General features: G+C 43.8%; 1 protein-coding gene across 4 annotated transcripts in view; it reads left to right on the top strand.

Moving 5' to 3' along the window:
• nwd2 (NACHT and WD repeat domain containing 2) overlaps positions 1-16,245 on the top strand; it is a 211,979-nt gene that overhangs the window by 152,329 nt on the left and 43,405 nt on the right. The gene's annotated exons all lie outside the window — the stretch shown is intronic.

Genomic DNA, 16,245 nt, shown 5'->3' with positions numbered 1-16,245 from the left:
TGTTTGAACCTTTTCTATACATACTTGCTATTGTTTTTTCAGTAAAAACAGCGTACTTTTTAGAATGTGGACTCGCGTAACAAAAGAAATTAATAACAATATTAATTTAAGGATCTAAATATAACATATTTATATAGCTGGTGGTATTTACCATAGTCCATTTTCTTTGTAAACGTTTTATTTTTTCTTTGACTCATTCACTCATGATTACTTTCAAAACATTTTAAGCTGTTCGTTTCAGCTGTGTTTCCTTGGCCCGTTCATTAAGCAAATTTGTCAATAAGGCTTTCAATACCTGCTTAGGGTACACGTTTTTCATCTAACAAACAATGACTCCTTTTAAAAAAATAAAATAGTAAATATTATGCACACTATATTAACAATTATTTATTATTTTATATATCACAATGTTTTCAGTGTTAAATTATATTAATAATAAAATATGTGAATGAGCAAATGTGAATACTGTCAACAGTGGAAGTAAAAAACAGTTCAACCAATTTAATTAAATTAAATTCAAAACATTTTATTCAGTGGGACGATTTAGCGCACAAGCCTTTACAACAAGCCTTAAAACAAAATTGTATATATTGTAATTATAATTGTAGTGTGCTCTCACGAGGCACCAGTTCTGTAGGGGTTTGGGCATTTACTGGGACAATTATTAATTGTAGCCGTAAATCACAAAATTGATTCTTTTAATGGCCTTAGAATCCAACCATGCAGTATAACTCAAACAACGCACACACACAGGTACTAATACACGAGGATACATTTATTAATACATAAAATATGCATATAAACCTAACAGATCTTATTGTGAGGATTATCAGAATACAAAAGATATATATTCATTCAGTTACGAAGAGTTACACATACCAAGAGGACATACGTTCAGTACATCATTCATTTAGACCGTTTCGTAATTGAACTTGAAGTTACAACTTCTACATTAGATACTCAAAACAAGTACATAACTCTTAGGAATTAAACTGATATCAACTGGTTAAGATAACAATTGAATTCTCGAGCTGTAATGCAGTGAAGTTGAATACTCATCCAATCTCTGGGGATTCAGATCTCCTGCGGGCACAAAGAAGCAGTTGCAGGCTTGTTGCTGTCCAATCTGCGCTCTCTGGCTCCGTGCCAGGCTGTGCTGTGCGGCTTGCGACGGTGCGCTGCTGATGCTCTCTGAAGACCGGCTAGTTAGTGTTGACTTTAACTAGCAAAGTTGTGCACAGGAGAAAAGATGACTGTGGGTCCCAGCAGGCCAGGAAGAGGACCGGTTCGTTCCTGATGAAGCGCTAGATAATCGAGAACAAAAAAGTGGTATTAAAAAGACCACTAAAACTATAATAATGTATCTGATCATTATCAGTATTAATTTATTAATAATAAATAATAATTTCAAACTTCTTGATTTTTCAGAATCATTTGGTTTGTCCGGTTTTTATAACCTTCGCTTTCTTATTAAAACACCTATTTGTGAGATACCATATTTCAGACGTCAAAAACTTTTGAAAAATGACACAAAATCTTCAAACCACAGGCATTTTAAAGCTTTTTTTTAAACAATATCTAGTACCTGGTTGCATTTTTAGAAACCTCAGTTTGAATAAAGCAGATCCAAGGTGTAAGCGAGTTCATAACTTTAAAATGCAGTATGCTACATTTTTTGTCTTCTGAAGTCTCTCAAAAACTTAATAAATGTAACAATAAATTTTGGCAAAATTATATTATCTTACAGCGTTCACAAAGACTCTAAGCTGATCTTGAAGAAGAAAAAACACCTGCTTTTTGTGTGTAATAAGTGGTGTTTAACTATCTAAAAACATTTTTTATAGTTTATAATCTCATACAATGTCATACAAGTTAGGCAGGGATATGTCATTGTTTCTTATTTCTGATTTTCTTTAAAAAATGTTTTAAAAATCAGCTTCCCACTTTCACCTTGCCATAACTATAGTGGGGATGTAGGACTTGTTTAATGTTTGATTTGTTTTGTGGAGCTGATATTTTTTTCTGGGTTCACGCATGCTGCATTTGAGGTTGTTTTGGTTTGTAATGGTCCTTTGTATTACAGGTATTACAGTACTACAGTTTGTATTATGGGTTATTGTGGCGTCCATCATGGCTTTCAGTTTAGAGGATTTTACTCTGTGTTACGCATTCTGCACGTACTCGCACTGTCACACTTTCCACACACTTTCACAAATGCTGTCACGTTCCCACACGCACCCACTCAAACAGACGCTCACGCTGCAACTAATCTTCCTATTGCCTTTCACTCCAATCACTAGTTTAACCCTCCTCTTTTCCCATACCATCGCTCACTATTTTGGATCCTCCCTGGAGCTCCCTAGTGCGCGTACCCAATCTTTATCTTCTATATCTTTCTTCCTGACTCTCGCTCATTTCTGACCACATCTCTGCCTCTGTGATTTTGGATTGTTGCCTCGTTGTATTGTCTCTTCCCAGTTTTTACTATCGCCTGCCGTTTGGATTTAGGATATTTGGACTTGTGTTTCTTTTTTGGTAGCCTTTTCCATTTTAGATTTTCTACTGCTACTCGGGAAATAAGCCTAATTCAGCCCTGCACAGGGTCCTTATTTTCAGCATTCATAATTGCTAACAGAATAATGAGCCTGAACATGGACCCAGCGGGCCAAGATGATACCTTCGCTGTTCTTCAACATCAATCTCAGGCTCTTGGTCAACTCACTGCCACAGTTCAACAACTTGTGGACCACATCGCTCAGACACCACCACCAAAACACGTGGCTCCGTTACCAGCTCCACACATTCACGCTGTGGCTAGTCCCTTACCCCCTCCCAACCCGGAGAAATTTGAAGGTGACCCATCTAATTTCCAGGGTTTTATAACCCAGTTCTGGATGGCTTTCTATCTCCGTCCCGATTGTTTCCCAACTGACAGGGAGAAGATTGCATTTATAGTGTCAAACCTTTCTGGCTTGACTCTGGAGTGGGCTACTAACCTCCTCACCAGAAATCTCCCCAAAGCTGCTGATATGACTCTTTTTCAGGCAGCCATGCACTCTGTTTTTGGAAAGTTTCACGCTCATCATCTGACCATTTCACAACTTGCCTCTCTGTTTCAGGGAATCCGTCCATTCCAGGAATATGCATCAGAATTCCACTTTTTGGATTCCCAAGTGTCTTGGAACCAGGAAGCCCTCATCCATCAGTTCTGTCATGGGCTTTCCAATGAACTTAAGGATCACCTCATACAATTCCCCCTCCATTTTCCTACATTGGAGGCTTTCATATCACGTATTTCCGAGATTGATATCAGACTACAGGAATGCTGATCTGAATTCCAGCCCCGTCTTATTTCTCCTTCTACCCCTCTAGATTCTAGAACCTTTGCTGGATTACCTCCTGAAGAAAGGACTTGCAGTCTCCATGAAGGTTGTTCTCTATACGACAGTGCTTCTGATCATCTCCGAGCCTCCTGCCCAGTCCGTCCCCCACATACCCTCCCACCCGCTACTAAGGTTGGTTTAACTCTTACTTCCGGCGAGCATTTCCTGGGACAGGAATCAACAAACTCGCTCTGCTTTTCTCGATTCTTTAGCCAAGGACAACTTCTTAGACTTTGAACTTGCCTCCACCAAGAACATTTCACTACTTCCTGTTTCGCCTCCTATCCAGCTACTCACCCTCGGTGGATCCCACCTTGGTCGGGTTGAATGGCTGACGGTACCCCTCACCCTCCATGTTGGCGGAACCCATACTGAAAACATTCATTTCCTACTCCTCCACTCTCCCTCGCACTCTCTGGTTTTGGGATATTCATGGCTACAGAAGCACAACCCCCACATCTCCTGGGCTAACAATGAATTATTAGCCTGAGGACCTCAATGATTCCTTCCCCGTATTCTGATCTTCACCTGGCTTTTAGCAAACAGAAGGCACTATCTCTACCACCACACCGCCCCTATGATTGCCCCATATATCTTCTACAAGGAGCACTGCCCCCAAGAGGGAAGATCTATTCCCTTTCCCTCAACGAGTCCGATGCCCTGGAATCTTACATCCAGGAATCCCTAAAGTCCGGGTTTATTCATCCATCCTCCTCCCCAGCCTGCGCCAGATTTTTCTTTGTGTAAAAGAAAGATGGATCCTTGAGACCTTTCATTGACTACATGGGGCTTAATGCAGTAACCGTCAAGAACCTTTACCCCCTTCCCCTCATCTCATCAGCGCTTGAATCAGTCCGGGGTGCTACCATCTTCACCAAGCTCAACTTTCAGGGTGCCTGATAAAGATGGCCTTTATCACTACCCTTGGTCACTACGAGTACCAGGTGATGCCTTTTGGCTTGGTCAATGCTCCTGCAGTTTTCCAGAACTTTATGAATGACATTTTTAGAGACATCATTAAAAAGTATGTTTTAATTTTCCTGGATAACATCCTAATTTTTTCCCGCAATTTACAGGAACACATTTCTCATGTCCGTGAAGTCCTGACTCAACTAATGCACAATAAATTATATGCCAAGTTGGAGAAGTGCACATTTCACGCCTCCAGAATCCCTTTCTTGGGGTGCATAATCCTGTCTCTGGGTATTCAGATGGATCCAGACAAAGTTAAGGCCATCCGGGACTGGCCTATCCCCGAGAATTTGAAACAGGTTCAGTGTTTCCTGGGCTTTTCCAACGTTTTTTAACAAACCTACGTTTTTTAGGAACTTTAGTTATGTTTTGGCACCCATCACTGCTTTGACCCATAAAGGTTCCCGACAAGGCAAGTGAACCCCAGAGGCTGACAACGCGTTTATTCAACTCAAGCAAAACTTCTCCACAGCACCGATCCTTTGCCATCCAGACCCTACACTCCCCTTTGTGCTTGAGGTTGATGCTTCAGCTAATGGAATTGGGGCCATCTTATCTCAGTGCCATGGAGAAAGGGGCGTTCTCCACCCATGTGCCCTCTTTTCAAGGAAACTGTCCCCGGAGGAGATGAACTATGATGTCGGTTACAGGGAGCTGTTGGTCATCAAGCTGGCCCTGGAGGAATGGAGACACTGCCTAGATAGGGCTCAACACCCATTCACCATACTTATGGATCATAAGAACTTGGCCTATCTGCAATCAGCCAAATGCCTCAACTCTCGCCAGGCAAGATGGGCTTTGTTTTTCTCCAGGTTCAATTCTTTCATCACGTACAGCCCAGGTCCCAAGAATATCAAAGCCGATGCTCTTTCCAGCCTACATGATCCTTCCGACGCCGACATTTCCCCTGAACCCATCAATCCGCCCACCAAGATTCTCGCAGCCATACGTTGGGACATCGAGGACCAGGTGAGACATGTTCTTTGAGGTCACATGTTACCCCCCCAATGCCCCCAGATCAGATTGTTCATTCGTTCCCAACTCCTTCCGGTCTGTAGTTCTTCAGTTGGGCCATGATTCTTGATTCGATGGTCATCCAGGTTCTAAACAATCCATTGACCTAATCTCCAGGGATTTCTGGTGGCCTCCCTGAGGACCGATATGACAGAATACGTTCGAGCCTGCACCACTTGATCCAGAGTCAAGACCTCCCGGCAGAAGAAGGTGGGTCTTTTACAGCCCCTTCCAGTCCCCACACGTCCTTGGTCCCACCTTTCAGTCGACTTTTTTACAGATATCCCTATGAGTAAGGATAAGTCTACCATCATGGTAGTATTTGACTGATTTTCAAAGGCTGCACATTTTATCTGTCTTCGTTCTCTTCCATCCGCCCGGGAGATGGCTGACCTATTAGTTCTTCACATGTTCCGATTGCATAGCATCCCAAAGGACATCGTCTCTGACAGGGGACCTCAATTTACTCAATTTATTCTGGAAGGCATTCTGCAAGGTCTTGGGGGGCATCCTTATTTACATCTGGATATCACCCAGAAGCTAACAGCCAGGTGGAGAGAATAAACCAGGATCTGTTAACCTTCCTGAGAGCGTATGTCTCCACAACCCAAGACGACTGGTTACTGGGTCTCCTTTCTTCCATGGGCTGAGTACACTCAAATCTCCCTCTACACTTCTTCCACCAAGATGTCCCCCTTTCTTTGTTCACTCGGTTATCAACTTTCACTTTTCCCTGACACCATTCCTGAAACCGACAGTCAAAATATACTTCTCCTCCCTCATAAACTTTGGACAAAGGCTAGAACCGCACTGTTAGGAACCACCCGCAGACAATGGACCTATGCCAGTAAACGCCGCCGACCCTTCCCCAGATTAAGACAAGGACAATTTTTTTGGCTATCCATGAAGAGCATTCCCCTCCGACAACCGTCCCACAAGCTGGGTCCTTGTTTCATAGGACCCTTCCGGATTCTCGCCTGGATCACACCTGTCTCCTACCGTCTCGCACTTCCTCCCTCCCTTAAGATTCATCCTACTTTTCCACGTTTCCCTTTTGAAGACTTACCACAGATCCTTGCTTTCTAGACCAGAACCTTGTCCACCTCTTCCCTGACTTGTTGGTGGATCAACTACTTTCACGGTCAACAAGATCTTGGATGCCCGATGGTACAGAGGGTCTCGTCAATTCCTGGTTGACTAGGAGGGTTACGGTCCAGAGGAATGATCCTGGGTCCCGATGGGTGACATACTGGATCGAAGTCTTATCAATGACTTCCTTGGGACCCGTCCAGATCCTCCTAGTAGGGCGTCGGGAGCTGCCCACTTGGGTGGGGGGGTACTGTTACGCATTCTGCACGCACTCGCACTGTCACGCATTCCCAACACTCTCACAAACACCGTCACATTCCCACGTGCACCCACTCAAACAGCTCATGCCGCAACTAATCTTCCTATTGCCTTTCACTTACATCACTACTGTAACCCTCCTCTTTTCCCATACCATGGCTCACTATTTCGGATTCTCCCTGGAGCTCCCTAGTGCGCGTATCCTCCTTCTATTGCTTGTTCTATATCTTACTTCCTGACTCTCGCTCAATTCTGATCACGTCTCTGCCTTTGCGTTTTTGGATTATTTACCTCACTGTGTTGTCTCCTCCCAGTTTTGACTATCACCTGCCTTTTGGATTTCAGATATTTGGATTTGTGTTTCTTTTTTGGTAGCCTTTTCCATTTTAGATTTTCTACTGCTACTCGGGAAATAAGCCTAATTAAGCCCTGCACAGGGTCCTTATTTTCAGCATTCATAATTGCTAATACTATCCGCCCGACTTTGGAGCTATTTGAGAAATGTGGTGTAGCGTTGCCATAGCCGGCCCAGGGATGCCAATAAAAAATGTAGTGTGCTCTCTGAAGGCACCAGTTCTCTAGGGTTTGGGCATTTAATGGGACAATTATTAATTGTAGCAGTAAATCACAAAATTGATTCTTTTGATGGCTTCAGAATCCAACCATGCGATATAACTCAAACAGCGTACACACATAGGTACTAATACACGAGGATACATTTATTAATACATAGAATATGCATGTAAATCTAACAGATCTTATCGAGAGGGTTATCAGAATACAAAAGATATATATTCAGTCAGTTACAAAGTGTTACACATATCAAGAGGACATACGTCCAGTATATCATTCATTAAGACCGTTTCATAAATGAACTTGGTTATAACTTCTACATTAGATACTCAAAACAAGTACATAACTCTTAGGAATTAAATTGATATCAACTGGTTGGGATAACAATTCAATTCTCGAGCTGTAATGCATTGAAGTTGAATACTCATCCAATCTCTGGGGATTCAGATCTCCTGCGGGCTCTCTGGCTCCGTGCCAGGCTGTCCTGTGCAGCTTGCGACGGTGCGCTGCAGATGCTCACTGAACGGCTAGTTAGTGTTGGCTTTAACTAGCAAAGTTTGCGCACAGGAGAAAAGATGACTGTGGGTCCCAGCAAGTCAGGAAGAGGACCGGTTCGTTCCTGATGAAGAGCTAGTTCTGAATAGTGATTCAGGTGTCCACAGCTCCAACCTGTTCACGAGGCCTGCTGCTGGTGCTAACCTCGGGTGGATCCTCTGGTTACTCTCTGGCAACCTCCGCTCTAGACTCTTAGAACAAAGGAAAGTTCTGGCACTCGGACACACTGGCCGTTTCGTGGTTGTCCGGGCTGAGTCTCAGGATGGTCAGGAGGCACGCTGCGAGAATGTCCTGCCCTTGGGAGCCTTCTGCTCCTGGGCCGTCCTGCCCTGGAATTCTACTTTGAATTCCCTTTAGAAAAGTCCACAGAATTCTCTCCAGAATTCTCTTGAATCTCTGTGTTGCCTGTTTTTACCTGGAGGAACTTCAGCTCGTTCATTGGCTGAAAGTTCCATGGGCATCAGAGTCCCGTGTGGGTTACTCGGCCCTACCAGTCCCTGATTGGTTGATCAAGGTGAGATATGAGTCACTTACTCCTGACACTTAGGAATGCAGTCCAGATGTCCATCTGGCACTCCCTAGACAGATAGGCGCCAATGGATGACCGTTGATCATGATAGCCAGGCTTAGCCAGGCTTAGCTGGCTATCATGGCCTTTGGGAGCTGTCCCTTATCAAAGGAAACCTTAAATCAGCCTGCATGAATAGTTTCTCTGTGGCTGCACCACAGATATGAACAGAGATGGGGCCTAATTTGGGAAAGCTCAGAACACTTAATTCTTTCTTATTAATAAGCCTCGCCGCTACATATCCCCCCTTTTTGAAGGTCACGAGGTCCTGAGGCATTGTTGCCTTCAAAACAAAACAGAGTTAAGTGATGTCCCTTGCCATTAGAACATTAATCTTAAATGTCCACATTAATCCTTGAGAATTCATACCGGAACCAGCATTGGATACAAACATGTATGAACAACATCTGGAGTATGTATAAACAAGGTAGGAGACATTATCTCAGTCTAGGAATTACACATCAGGAAGTTCACTGTCAATATCTGATACCTCTGTAGGCAGATATTTGGGAAGAAGTAACTTCTTTTCTTTTGACATGCTACCTTTGACTCATTCATGCTACCCGGAGTACATCTTGATGTGAGAATACAGCATTCAGAGTATATCCAGTCATGATCCAGGTACCCGGCAGTAGTGTTACAATAACAACAGTTCCTTTTCCCAGCCCCCCGATAAACCACAACACCTGTGTTGGGCACCTGCTAGGGTGGTTTGGAGATTTGTTCCATTAAAGCAAACTAACTACCTGTACCCCTTCAGGGCTTACTGTTTCTTGGATTTCTATCCAATTCAATAGCGTGGCACCTGAAGGCATCCATGACCTCAAGTTTGGTCTTATATTGTCTGGTTCTAGACAGTACAGTGTTAAGTTCAAGAGCACTGTGGCCTCCTCGGGAACTTGCAGGAAAGCTATTTGGTTAGGTAGCTGCATTGCGGTAGCTGTATCATGCCTGTCACAAGTCATGGTGACAGTTAAATGTGGTGTGTTGACCAGCCATTTATTTCTCACCTGCTCTTCATGAGGTTCATTAACCTCCCTCTGCTCGTTAGTAGCTTTACACCCTTCATTGGTGGATCGGTTAGACATAGCCAATGGATAGCTTTGGTAGCCATACCCATCTCAAGATTTGGAACCGAATTCAATCTTGGATTGCCTTCTGGGTGAGCTATGAACGATGGGGTTAATGTCACATACTCCTCTACTGAGAAGAGTGGAATCAAGTGGGTTGGGAATTGTGCCGTGGTTAGACTGGCTACTGTGGCACTAAACTCCCTTAACAGGTCTTGTGTCAACATTCTGGCCTATTGCACACAAGCATAAACCCACTGTATAACACCAACAATCATGTCCACTGGTTGGGGAATAAGGTTTAACCCTTTTGCATAGGAAGTTGCCTGTAGGGTTTTCCCTAAGCTTTCCAACTTTTGCTGCTGTTGATACAGTCTGTCACTATCCTCTGGCATCTCTGACACCTGCCTTCTTGGGGCAGTCAGGGTGAGAGTGCCAGTAACAAACAAACCTACCAAAAAGAGCAAATGCACAACAGTGGCGGCAGCAATCAGTCCTCCCAAAAGTCTTTTAGGGTGGCTGATCCCAGTCATCTCCTTATGAGTGACTGTCGCCTTTCTAAGCTGGCGCAGCGTGTACATGGTGTCTTTCTCAGTATGCCATGTGGCATCTTGGGCACCAACATCCTGGAAATCTGGGGAGATCTGACAGCGGCTGATGCTGCTCCTCCGTTTCCAGGGCATCTGCTTTTTCGATTTGTTCATGCCTGTGCTCTAGGAACCCTGCAGGGGGTGGTGCAGCGGTGGAGCATGCCTGACCCTCGGCTGAGTGGTCATCTGGAGCACCTGAGTTATCTGGGATTGTTATCCCATTCTCACTGTTCAGGTCCACCCTGCACACCTCCTGATTGAGGAATCCCTCTATCGGCATGTTTACAGTTGTTCGCTGGGCGTGGGTGTAGGACACCTGCTCGCTCCCCCCTTCCCTCTCTAGGGGTTCAGGGAGCTGCCCCAGCACTGGGATATCTTCACTGTCTTTGAACTTACTATCACTCACCAGGCCCATGTCAGTGCAGGCGGGGATTCTGACACCCCTCTTTGCGATATCCTGCACTGGCAGGCAGGTGACTTGACCATCCAGCTCCAGTCTGGCTGAACCACTGTTGGTCAGACTCAGACTGACAGACTGAGCTGGTGGCTGTGAGAAAACCGGCCCGGCTTTCATTCCCTGTCCCTTCTGGGGAACTGGGTGTGTTGGCAACCCTGCTGTCGAGGCAGGAACAATCAGGTCAGTCTCACTCACTACCTGGTAGTTGTGAGAAATAATGTTAATGTTAGAATGGGCATCTGGGATCAGGTGTGTCCACAGCGCAGTAGTCCCAGTGTCCAGCTGGGCTCTCTGTCTAAGCTGTGAATGTTGCGCCAGGGGCACCTGGCGGTGGCCCTGTGACAGCTGCTCAAGCAGATCCTCACTAATAGAGGACCTCTCAGGGCTAAGGGTGAGGGCTACATCACCAACCTGCTCTCCTGCCATCTGGATCCCTTCCACCACTGCAGGGTGATGTTCCTGACCCCTCTTGGGTGCCAGGGTGCACAGGGAAAGCTCCTTTTCATCGCCAGGTGGGGGGATCAGCTCCTCTTTAGGGATGTAAAAGGGGTGTGCTTTACCTGGTGGATCAGGCGGCTGCTTGGAGCACCGCTCCTGTGGCATGGAGGCTGTTGTGACCTCAGCCGGGACACGGCTTCCTTGTATATCCAGGGAACAAGAAAATATTTTTATTTCTTGTCCAGAGGGAACAGAAGGAATCTCCACATGGGCTTCTGTGTTCGGTGGGCACTGTGTGAGCACAGTCTGCCTCTTGGCCCCCCTTTCCATCTGTACAGAAGGCTTAGGAGCCTTGACCTGTTTCCACACCTTGCCTTTCTGGTGATCCACCAAAGGTTCCTCTCTGAGTCGCATGCCCTTTTCTTTTTCTACCCGTTTGAGCTTGCCGTGTGACATCAAACACCTTTCAACCTCAGTGTCAATCAGTGTCTCACTGTGTAAGACACCTCCCATGGCAGCCTCGAGGTAAAAGCTTCCTGCTTTTCCTCTGTGTTTTACTGCCTGCTCTGTGGGGTGGAGTCAGCATTCACTTGGGGAGTGGCTGACCTCATCCAGGCAGGAACGCTTCCGCTCAATCAGATAGACTGAGGGAGGGAGAGGGGGCGGGTCTCCGCCTCCTCCAGGGGAGAGTATCAGCTCATTCACGCTTCCGGCAGCCTTGGGGAGTGGTTGTCTCTGTCCTAATAAAACTTGTTCAAGCCTTGCCAGGCGGGCGGCTACTGAATCCTTTTGTTCAGCCGTTTCTAGCCCTTTCCCTGCCCCGGTGTTCTCGTGGCACTTAGGACGCTGGGTGCGGTTCTGTGTGCCTGCTTTGGAACAGGGCTTAGCCAGCTCAGGAGCCTGTGTTCCTTCGAGCAGGAGGGAATTAACCCTGCTGGCTCTGACGGCGAACACAGTCGCTTTAACAGGTTTTTGCTCAGAGCGACTTTGGACATCATACTCCCAGGCTTTCTGCACGAATCTCTTAATATCAGTCATTTTCATGGTCTGTGCATCTGTCTGCATTAAGATCATCTTTCTGACTGACGGGTGAAGATTCGCAATGAATAAACCCTTGAAATGTGTGTTCTCTACACAACCCTCATCATTTCGCCCTGCAAAATAAGTTCGTCTAAGTCTCTCATAATATTCGCGAGGGGACTCTGCTCTCTCGTGCTTAATGTTAAGTGCGGCAGTCGGGTAAATAAATGCACTGTATTCTTCGATAAGTGCTTGACACAGCTGTTCAAAGTCATTACAGACTTCTTTCATCTGCCTAGCCATCCACTCATGTACTGCTCTGCTGGTAGTTTTCCTGACCAGAAACGCTTTCTTCTGTGGCGTTTGGCAGATACTGCAGGGTATACCTGAGGTCCTGAATATAACTTTCGATATTATTCTCTGACACTGCGGGGTCAAATCTCTCTATGTCCTTCGCTAGCTCTCTCAGAGAATGGAGATTTATTCTCCTAGCTTCTCCGCTGACGGAGATATGACTGAGATCGTGCTCAGACTTGTCGCTGCTAGAAAGAGTGCTTAATAGCGACTCGAATTCAGACCTTTTAGCAACCATCGTTAAACTTAAAGAGTATTACTTTTAAGTACGAAATCACAGTTTTACCACAGAAAACCACAAGATCAAGTATGCAATCAACCCCGTAGATCGCAAAAGATCACAAAACAACCAAGCACTGCTTAAAGAGCAAGGGGAACTTTTTTCCTTCTGGCTTTCAGCACACTGTATTGTCGTGTATGAAACCCGCGGCATTTTATATGAATTATTCCGCTTGGTTGACTCATTTCAGTCTTACCAGCCCACCCAGGGACGCCAATAAAAAAATGTAGCGTTGCCATAGCCGGCCCAGGGACGCCAATAAAAAATGTAGTGTGCTCTCTGAAGGCACCAGTTCTGTAGGGTTTGGACATTTAGTGGGACAATTATAAATTGTAGCAGTAAATCACAAAATTGATTCTTTTGATGGCTTTAGAATCCAACCATGCAATATAACTCAAACAGCGCATACACACAGGTACTAATACAGGAGGATACATTTATTAATACATAGAATATGCATGTAAACCTAACAGATCTTATCGACAGGTTTATCAGAATACAAAAGATATATATTCAGTCAGTTACAAAGTGTTACACATATCAAGAGGACATACGTCCAGTATATCATTCATTAAGACCGTTTCATAAATGAACTTGGTTATAACTTCTACATTAGATACTCAAAACAAGTACATAACTCTTAGGAATTAAATTGATATTAACTGGTTGGGATAACAATTCAATTCTCGAGCTGTAATGCATTGAAGTTGAATACTCATCCAATCTCTGGAGATTCAGATCTCCTGCGGGCTCTCTGGCTCCGTGCCAGGCTGTGCTGTGCGGCTTGCGACGGTGCGCTGCAGATGCTCACTGACCGGCTAGTTCGTGTTGGCTTAGCTAGCCAGGCTTAGCTTAGTGCATCCCCCTTTGGGAGCTGTCCCTTATCAAAGGAAACCTTAAATCAGCCTGCATGAATAGTTTCTCTGTGGCTGCACCACAGAGATGAACAGAGATGGGGCCTAATTTGGGAAAGCTCAGAACACTTAATTCTTTCTTATTAATAAGCCTCGCCGCTACAGTGGCAAGGCAGATGTTTTATCAATAGCAGGTTTTAGTCTCTCAGATTACTGGGGACGAATCAGATGTTAAACTGAGGAAGGGACACAAGCCCCATGCCCCAGAAAGACAAAGGTGATAAAGGTAATAAAAATCCATTCAAAAGGGTGCAGTGTGTTTACACAAACTGTAACAAAGCTGTTTGTGAGAGCAAGGTTATTTTCTGCTCAGTTATGAGAGCTAAAGTACAGTCAGTTAGATTGGAAAAATTAACCTACTTTTGTGCAGTACACGTCTTCTGCAAAGGTACCTTTTTATCTTGTGCAAACTCATCAAAGATGTATTTTTTATAATTCTGAAACTTAGACGATATTCCTCAGGGATTCATTCATAGTATAATCAAAACTACGCCCCCACCATGTCTTACCTCCTGCTGTTCCACACACTCGACTCCCATGAAGTCAGATCCACAGATATACCGAAACAGTAACGGACATGTCAATGAATGGCAATGAGTTTGTATACTGTATAAATATACTGTATATACAGTATGATACTATATGGTTTCAAAGCCACTACAGTACAGTATGTGTGAAATATTTTTCTTAATCAAAATGTAAAGTAAAATTTCTCATTGCTGAAATTTGTATTAAGACAAAACATTGATTTTCTTTATGTGAATGTAAACCAGAAAGAGGCGCATCGCGTTCACACAAGCTATAATAATAAACTATCTTTACACATCCGGCTAGAAAAAATATAGCCAAAAGAATCGCTCTAAAGCAGTGGTTCTCAAACTGTGGTACTGGAGCGTCCCCAGGTGGTAAGCCAGATGACCCTGGAAATTTGTTGTGTGCACTGAAAAATTGGGAATTAAAAATTTAATAATTAAACATTATGAACCGCTTTGAACTGCCTGGGTCCAGCACGCTACATTACAGTTCATGAGCATTCCATTGTCCATTACCACTATTACTTTTTTTATAAATCAAATGTCAAAATGTTTCCAAAACATCCACTTGTGACATTTTAGCTGCTTAGTTACACGATTCCATATTTATATTACTTTTTTTTTACAATAACAGCAAGTGTTGTTCTTACTGCGTATTCTTAGAAAAGGATCAAAAATTATAACTTTTTTATGAAGTACAGGATATAAACTTTATGTTAGAACAAGCACGTTGAACCATAACCCACTGTCAGCACATTAAGACTTTGATGCATAAAATATTTATGAAGAAGGTACTGTACTTTTTTACAATTAGTTACCACTACAATCTACAGCTACCAAAATTTATTTTTGGATTTTCTTTATGTGGATGTAAACCTGAAAGAGACACATCATGTTCACATGCTACAGTATAATAATAAACTATTTTTATATATCCAACTGAGCAATATTGCTTTTTTAAAATAAACCTACTTCTTAATTAGTTTAACATGCTGTAATAAATAGTTTAAAATTAATAAAAGTCTGGAAAAAGATTGTCCCTCAGCATTGACCGGAATTTGAAACCAGGTGTTTTCTGGTGACAGTCCAAATACTCCACACTCCGCGTTGAACTTTCACTGCTCCACCTGGCGGTTTTTGCAAAGTAGTGCAGTCCCACAACTGAGTATTTCTAAAAAGCTGCAGTACCCAAAGACACTGAATTGCAGACTACTGCAGTATCCTCTGCGCATTCTGAATGGCTGGATCTGTACAAACAAATGGGAACAATTAGATAAAAGGGGAAAAGGGTGGGCCACCTGAACTGGGGCAGTAAGGAAGCAATGTCAGTGCAAATACTTACTTTCCCCTCATAAGCAAGGGATAGGAGTCGCTTATACTCCTAGTTGAATCCTGAATACTCCCAATAAACCGGCTGCTGCCATGTAATGGGTACAAGTTCTCATTTAGAGAGTAGTCTTATTGACCAAACAGGATCAGATGGAAAAGTACTGTAAATTATATGAAATTAGTGTTTTCTCATGAAGATATAGTGCTTGGTGAAGTGTGAGAAGGTTGTCATGTTCATTGAAGTGAAGATTGTGAACTGGGTGCTGGGGGTTAAGTCTGAGCTATGGTGTTAGCGAGTTAGTGATTTTAGTGAATGTTGCAAGTGGGTGGCATGGAGATAACTGGTGTGAATTCTCCATTGCTAACTGATTAAATTCTAAATTGAAGGGTGCAACTGGGTGAATACGAAAGCATCACAGTGTTGGGTATCTTTGCAGCTGAAGACGAAGATGGCTGTGCAGCCTACCCCAAAAGGGGACCTGTTAGGTCTAGGATCCTAGAGGGGTGTCTAAAAAAATGAAAGATCACTGGAAATGTGGAAAAACTAACGTGACCTGCTTGCATTGATGGATAATGGACATTAATATGAACAATAATGTGCTGGTGTTGTCACAGTTAGAAATATTTTTTTCACTTTATCAGAATGACAGTCTCAAGGTTTTAGAAGGAGACCTGCACATTCTAGAGTTGGCCTAGGAGGGATACCACATGAACACTGATCTTCCAATAACAAACTGATATTCTTTTTCTTTCTGAGACAAAGATCATATTCAGGGTTAGGACTGTGCATTGTTTATTGATTGTATCAGCTGTGAATTTACTGTGTATTAGTCAAGAAAAACCATATC

The sequence above is a fragment of the Lepisosteus platostomus genome, chromosome 1, assembly GCF_059453375.1.
Source record: "Lepisosteus platostomus isolate fLepPlt1 chromosome 1, fLepPlt1.hap1, whole genome shotgun sequence".
NCBI classification, from domain to species: Eukaryota; Metazoa; Chordata; class Actinopteri; order Semionotiformes; family Lepisosteidae; genus Lepisosteus; species Lepisosteus platostomus.
The sequence above is the reverse complement of the archived record's forward strand: the minus strand, read 5'-3'. Positions and strand labels throughout refer to the sequence as shown.